This window comes from Pecten maximus, unplaced genomic scaffold, assembly GCF_902652985.1.
Source record: "Pecten maximus unplaced genomic scaffold, xPecMax1.1, whole genome shotgun sequence".
Classification (NCBI taxonomy): Eukaryota; Metazoa; Mollusca; class Bivalvia; order Pectinida; family Pectinidae; genus Pecten; species Pecten maximus.
In genome coordinates, this window is record NW_022980403.1 from 9,254 (window position 1) to 16,519 (window position 7,266).

At 37.5% G+C, this 7,266-nt stretch overlaps 1 long non-coding RNA gene across 1 annotated transcript; it reads left to right on the forward strand.

The window, feature by feature from the left end:
• Positions 1 to 454: 454 nt before the first annotated feature.
• On the forward strand, positions 455 to 5,853 carry LOC117319507. The gene is made up of 3 exons (XR_004530757.1): positions 455 to 2,377; positions 3,262 to 3,356; positions 4,547 to 5,853. It is a non-coding gene; the product is annotated as an uncharacterized LOC117319507 (long non-coding RNA).
• Positions 5,854 to 7,266: the final 1,413 nt, after the last annotated feature.

Genomic DNA, 7,266 nt, shown 5'->3' on the forward strand with positions numbered 1-7,266 from the left:
GACTTCTTCTCTGAAACCAAGCAATGGCTATCGCTCATATTTGCCTGGTAACATCATCATGGGGTGGGGATTCAAAATTGTACAAATGGTGGGGCTGACCCCCCAGGGGCCTGAGGGGCGGGGCCGAATGTGGTCAATTTGGCTTTATTGATATAAACAACTTCTTCTCTGAAACTTAGCAATGGTTTGACTGGTAGCATCCCATTGGGGTAGGGATTCAAAATTGCATAAAGGAAGGAGCTGTCCCCCAAGGGTGCAGAGGTTAGGGTCAAAAGGGGTCAATTGGTCTAAACAAGTTCTTCTCTGAAACTAAGCAATGGATATCACACACATTTGTGTGGTCGCGCCAAAAGTCAATATCATTTCATGGATTAATGCACTTTTTGGAATTTTCAGTATTAAAATAAAACCAATGTACATGTACCCATATAAAATGCTTATGATATATATTGACATAGCAATACCAGCGACAAATATACTTCAGCATCATTCTTGTTTCATATCTCATGAAACCAGGTGAGTGATACAGGCCCTCTGGGCCTCTTGTTATAAGTAGTCTGTCAGCAATTCCATTCTAGGACATATCTCAAAAACAGTAAGGGTAGATGTTTTCAAACTTCGCATGATTTTAGCCTTATTGATACAGAAATGTGAAATATGGGTTTGTTTTCAAGATCAAGGTTACTGTTGTGATAACTAGAATATGTGGCCTTTCTAATCTATTTTGTATTTGTTCTAATATGTGTCCAGTCTCTAATAAAGGTCTCACACAACAAATTATTTCACTATATGTTATTACCAAGGACTCAATCCCCTCAATTGCTCATTTAAAGTTCAAATGATGTGAAATCTATATCAAATTAAAGTTTGAAGATTTCACTACCTGAAAAATAATGTAAATGGCATATAAGAGCACACCAATACATTGTACATGTACTTGGAAGACAGTAACCCTGATCATGGTTTTGACCAAAACATTGTCAACACAGAGGCAACTGTCGCATTTGCCTTGAATTCCTCAAACCCCAGGATCTGTGGGGTATTTGCAGAAATACACCTGTAATCAAATTTTGGTCAGAATTAAACAAGGTAACAAAGTTGACCAAGCATCAAGGTTGCATGGTTATAGCTAGGTCAAATCACCAGGTGAAGGTCAAATTTTGTACCTTTTCACTGATAAACATTTTGTTATAACAATATAAAAGGAGTCATCTGATCTTTCAAGGTTACTGGGTCAAAGGTCAAGGTCAAATTTTGTAACCTTATTTTCGCTTATGAACATTTTGTTATGCTGCAACGATACGCTTCCCTCACGGTACGATACATATCACGGTACATTTACAGAGTGCCCCATTAGTTAATTTATTCTGTCTGAAAATTGGAGGGATACAAACATAAATCCAGGGGTACTATCACAAATTCACTAATTAGGTTACTAGTATTTGTACAAGTTTAGCCATCACATTACAGCTGTAATTATAAAAAATGTTAATAAAGTTTAATTAAAATAAAATACTCTTAGAAGCTTTGACATGTTTATTATTATCAGAGACCTATATACTATTAGTACAACTGACACATTGGGTTAATATATGTTTCACAATTTTTTTAAATCTTTTTCTTCTTAAATCATCTAATTTAAATCTGGAATTATTTTGTTTTCAATTAGAATTCTATTCAATTTCAAATTGATCTGGGCCTGTTTGTTTATGTGGACAAACCGGTCCGTCAGTATTCAAATGTAATATTTCAAACATAATACTGATAGTAACGTTAGGCCTATCGTAAAGGACTTGCAAATACATGTTAATACTACTGCTATAACATTATATAAAATTTAAATGAGAGATACAAATTACTGCGCTGCGAGATGAAAATACCGTGAACCGAACCGTGCCATTTATACCGCGATATATACCGTACCACGGATTACCATTGCAGCACTAGTTATGACATCGTGAAGCAAAGTTTGTCAGAATTCAAAAGGAGTCAATTGACAAAGATAAATTCACTTGGTCTGATTATTGGGTCCAAAGCTCAAGGATTGATGATTATGGGAGATTATAGCCATATGACGGGGCCCTTGTTAACCTGTCAGCATTCTCATTATCACTATATTTGGAGAAGTACTGAATGGATCAAATCCAATACAGTAGGCAAGATGTTATCTATGTAAACCAAAGATCTGTAGATTAATGACTAATTATTTTGTCATTCCGGTGTCATTAATTTGCGCAAAGGCAAGAAAATCAGGGTCTCACATCTCTGGGCTTTTAACTGTACAATAAAAATCCTCTCATCTGTCTGTCCAGATTTTGACGTTAGCATTATTGTTTCAAGGTCACCAGATCCATAGGTCAAGTGTTCAAAGATCAAGGTAATATTTTTGTCTCTGAATTAGTTTGTTATGACATTATGTAATTGAAAAGATAAAGATCATCAGGTGAGACGTCAATGTCACATTTATGTACCTTTTCATTGTTTTCTTTTAATTTGCCCCATTTTTGTTTTGCCATATGTAACTGGGGCATAACCTCTGACATGGATAATGAAGCTTTTAAGGTTACATACATGGGAGGCCAAGGCGGTGTGTTATGAACCACTTTAGGGATACATACATGGGAGGCCAAGGCAGTGTGTCATGAACCACTTTAGGGATACATACATGGGAGGCCAAGACAGTGTGTCATGAACCACTTTAGGGATACATACGTGGGAGGCCAAGACAGTGTGTCATGAACCACTTTAGGGATACATATGTGAGAGGCCAAGACAGTGTGTCATGAACCATTTTATGGATACATATGAGGGAGGCCAAGACAGTGTGTCATGAACCATTTTAGGGATATATGTTTGTGAGAGGCCAAGGCAGTGTGTCATGAACCACTTTAGGGATATATGTTTGTGAGAGGCCAAGGCAGTGTGTCATGAACCACTTTAGGGATACATATGTGAGAGGCCAAGACAGTGTGTCATGAACCACTTTAGGGATACATAGTTGGGAGGCCCATGTGCCTCTTATTTGGTCAGTAATAGGACTGTTTAAAAATATTTTAATCAAATCTATACTTACAGTAGTATCATTTATTTTCATTTTGAAAGTTTTTGGGAGCAATTTTGAAAAGTGCTAATGCCTGCTTCATTGTTATACAGTGTGGTTTTAATAATAATGATCGTTTTCATTTTTACTGACAATATTCCGGATATTTGAATTACCGGTAAGAATAAAAAAATAAAACTTCTTTATTGGTAACCTGTCAGGTTCTGGTGCCCAGAGAATTCGGCTGTATTTCTGTCAGGTGTGGTAACTAATGAGTTTACCGAGGAGCAACACCCCTATAACTTGAACAGATGAGGTACGAGATACGAGGCAGACCACACCCGCTGGGAAAGGAATGTGTGTATTTCTTATTTCTGAGCCCCATCATCAGGTGGTGAAGGGTTGTTCACTCGTCTTCATCTGTGGTCTGTAATTCCAAATGATCTCTATTCTACTCCGTCAGTATCACTGTCAGGTTTATGTTTCTTGGGAAGCTTGGGCCGGTCTGTGCTGTCATGGTTGTGTCCTTGGGCAATATAATTTACCTGAATTGCTCTGGATGATATGGGACAGGTCTCCTATATGTTGTTTTAGTGAGGTAGTCACCAGCTACTACAAGGAGACCCCACCTCAAAATGATCCTGGTTGTTTATGAAGAGATAAATGGAGCATATTACCATGATGCTCTAAATTAGTATTGTGCCAACTGAAGATTCGCTATAATTACATTGTCATAGTTTGTGTACCCCAGTCTGTTAAAATGTCAGTGTGCAAAAAATGTGCATATATACAATGTATACAGTATGCATGAAATTAACTAACTGATGGATCTACATGTGAGTCCCAAGTCCTGTATTAATCGAATTTTGATGGGACAGAATTTCTGAAAATAGTTTAATTTAACATTTTGGGATTCATGTGGTTGTTATACTACCCGAAATTTGACTGAACACCGGTTATTTGATTTTACAGGAAATTTGGCATATAATGATATTACAATAGAAAGAAATCAAACTTAATAATTACTAAAATCACTGTTGAATTCCATTCTTGCTGTTTCCATGAGAAATTGTTTTATGAGAGACTTAAATCTGTAAATATTTTTAGCAGCTTTGATTTGATGGATAGTGAAACACCGCAGGCTTGGGTTGATTTAGATACTGAGAATGAGAGTAAATGTGATGAGTCAGATTGGCTTGATATTGATACCCAGGTACATAGCAATCTAAGGGAGACAACTCCTCGGCGAACTAGAGTAGATAGAAAAATCAAACCTGCAGCCAGATTCTCTCTTTAAAAAAATGTGTGAAATATTAAATGTAAAGAGAAATTATACATTTAAAATTCATATTGTGTTTATGATAACTGAAGCGTGAAAGTACCAATGATAAATATTCTTCTGTCATAAATATGTTCACTTCACTTTATAGTTGAGGTACAATTGTGATTGTGGGCCACCCCTCGAAAATGAGATGAACTGAGATGTTTTCTTCTTTTACTCAACAGCTAGTCTTCACTGGTGAGAATTATCAGCTATCAGGGATGTACTAGACCTGATTGTGCCACCGCAGGAGAGGTAGCTACTTGGACAAAGACATCTGTCTTATCTGGATCAAGGGCATGAGGTTTCCAGTGTTGGAATGTGGTGATCAGAGGTATCAAAAGTATTCAGATATCTGACTCCATTGGTATCTTGTACATTTGACATCCATCACTTACTTCTCTGGGCAATGTGTTTTCCGCTCGCTCCGCCGGAATCAACTTAAGTGTCATCACAGTCAGAGGCACCATCTATCTGCAGAGGAAGGGAGTTTCCATAGTGTAGCTGGGAGAGAGCTATGGTACAACACAAAATACATAGACCCAAGGGGTAAACTTATAGTAAGGGTTTCAGTATGGCCGTACGTAGGGAGGAGGCCAGTGTCCACCATCGAGTGTATACTATAGACTATAGGTCAGTGCTCACCTCGCAGACAGTTACTGTGGCCTGGGACCACGAGGAGGTGGTACCTCTTGGTCGTGGCCAGGTGATTATTTGGGACCATGTCCATTGGCTTGATGGTGGTGCTTCTGGGTCATGGGAACACGGTGACATGTACAGGACGCGGGAAACCTATCGGCTGATGGAGTTAATATATTTGCAGAGTAATTCCTATTTATTCTGTTTGGTGTGAAACTGATTCATGAATTGCTTTTTTTTTTAGTATAATGATTTCAGTCCTAACTAAATGTATATTTATCTGAGTGAATTCATGAATATGATTGTAGTAATTAATTTGATCCATATTTTTATACAGTATACATGTAATATTTTGTTTCATCATCTTTATTATTGGCACATTATTGGATTGTTATGCAAGTACCAACTGGGAATTTGTGTGTTCATTTTACTTTTAAGATGATATTGTAGTTTTTAATGAATTACCAAACTGTTGTGGTTTAGTGATTGCTCCAATTTGCGAGAGTTTTTCCTATAAAAAAGTTGTTTGGATTTATCTTCAAACAATGGAAAATTGTTTTGTTTTGTTGAAAATGTTTGGTGTTTATTTTTGGATACATTTGTATGATTGGAATTTTGATGGTTGAAATCAAATGACTGTTTTGTATTCTGTTTGTATGTATCGAGTTAGCATATGATTGTATGGTGCTAGTGTGATTATTAATAATATATGTTATCGATGGTTTTTAGGTCACCTGAGACAAAGTCTCAAGTGACCTATTCTAATCCCCTTTTGTCCGTCGTCGTCCATCGTGCGTCGTGCGTCCGTTAACAATTTACATTTTCGACTTCTTCTCCAAAACCCCTTAACCAAATTCAATGAAATTTGGCAGGAAGCTTCTATGGCTAAAGGTCAACCAAAATTGTAAATTATATGGTCCCCACCCCCCAGGGGCCTGAGGGGTGGGGCTAAAAAGGGTCAAATTGACTAAAACTTCAAAAATCTTCTTCTCTACTCTCAGATATGGTGGAATCAAACACTCTTCATAGATGGAAGGGTCTTAAGGTGCTTTACCAAAATTGTAAATTTCATGACCCAGGGGTCTCAGGTTTGCCCCTTGGGAGGGGGTAAACTTTACTATAGTTTATATAGGGAAATCACATTTTTGACTTTTATTTGTTTTATTTCTATTGGAATTCATTCTAATTTGGTAAACATTGTCAGCATGGGATGACAGTTTGATGGCATGCACATCTTTGCCCTGACTGACCCCCAGGGACTGATGGGCGGGGCTAAAAAGAGCCAAATTGACTGAAATTTCAAAAATCTTCTTCTCAAGACCGAAATAAGTTGGAATCAAATACTCTTTATAGTTGGAAGGGTCTTAAGATGCTTTACTAAAATTGTGAATTTCATGACCCTGGGGTCTCATGTTTGCCCCTGGGGAAGGGGTAAACTTTACTATAGTTTATACAGGGAAATCACATTTTTGACTATAATTTGTTTGATTTCTATTGGAATTCATTCTAATTTGGTTAACATTATCAGCTTGGGATGGCAGTTTGAGGGTATGCACATGTTGGCCCTGATTGACCTGGAGGGGCTTATTGGCGGGGCTAAAAATGGTCAAATTGGCTGAAATTTCAAAAATCTTCTTCTCAAGACCGAAATAAGGTAGAATCAAATACGCTTCATAGTTGGAAGGGTCTTAAGGTGCTCTACTAAAATTTATTAATTTAATGACCCGGGGGTCATAAGTTTGCCCCTGGGGAGGGGTTAAATTTTACTATAGTTTATATAGGGAAATTACATTTTTGACTGATTTGTTTGATTTCTATTGAAATTCATTCTAACTTGGTTAACATTTTCAGCATGGGATAAAAGTTTGATAATATGCATATGTTGGCCCTGACTGACCCCTGAGGGCTGATGGGCGGGGCCAAAAAGGGTAAATTAAATTAACTGAAATATTTAAAATCTCAGGTGACCGTTAAGGCCCATGGGCCTCTTGTTTAAAGATATTTTTGAGCAACAACCATGTACAGTAAAACACGTATAGTAAGAACACGCTTATAGCGATTTTATGGATATTGCGAACTGATCCCGATTCCCCAGCTATTCTCCCTCTTACTTCTATGTAATTCTGTAATTATATTGCGAATTTCACCAATTTAGCGGTGCCGTCGGCTGAAAGTCCATGTTATTTTAACACTATAGTACGAACCCATCTTTCGAATTAGGTAGATCACGACCGGGTCATCGAGAGGCACCCGAGGGCATGTTTCA